The sequence below is a fragment of the Arachis ipaensis genome, chromosome B09, assembly GCF_000816755.2.
Source record: "Arachis ipaensis cultivar K30076 chromosome B09, Araip1.1, whole genome shotgun sequence".
Taxonomy (NCBI): Eukaryota; Viridiplantae; Streptophyta; class Magnoliopsida; order Fabales; family Fabaceae; genus Arachis; species Arachis ipaensis.
The window spans coordinates 5,698,067-5,698,407 of NC_029793.2; the positions used below are offsets into that span (position 1 = coordinate 5,698,067).

At 18.2% G+C, this 341-nt stretch overlaps 1 protein-coding gene across 4 annotated transcripts in view; it reads right to left on the bottom strand.

The window, feature by feature from the left end:
- LOC107617297 (IAA-amino acid hydrolase ILR1-like 4) overlaps positions 1-341 on the bottom strand; it is a 29,375-nt gene that overhangs the window by 13,938 nt on the left and 15,096 nt on the right. The window lies entirely within an intron of this gene.

Below are 341 nucleotides of genomic sequence, written 5' to 3' on the forward strand. Positions count from 1 at the left end.
TGCGAATATATTGTTTACAAATAATATTGAAATATGGAGTAATAATTAATAAGCTCCCAAAGTATTATTATAATTGTAGAATTTTTGTATTGGATAAATTAATTTTTAATAATGAAAAACTAATAAATTAGTCTACATTTTTTTAAAAGATGAGACATATTAGTATGTAATAATTAATATAATAAAAAAGATATTAGTTTTTATATATGTTTGAAATTTTAGATGATTTAGCCATTCTATATATCAAACTTTTTTCCTAAATACCCCAAACAAAATCAAAGATCATTAATTTTGTCAGTTTTTAAAAAAATTTACAAACTAATCTGTCATTCTATTTATTA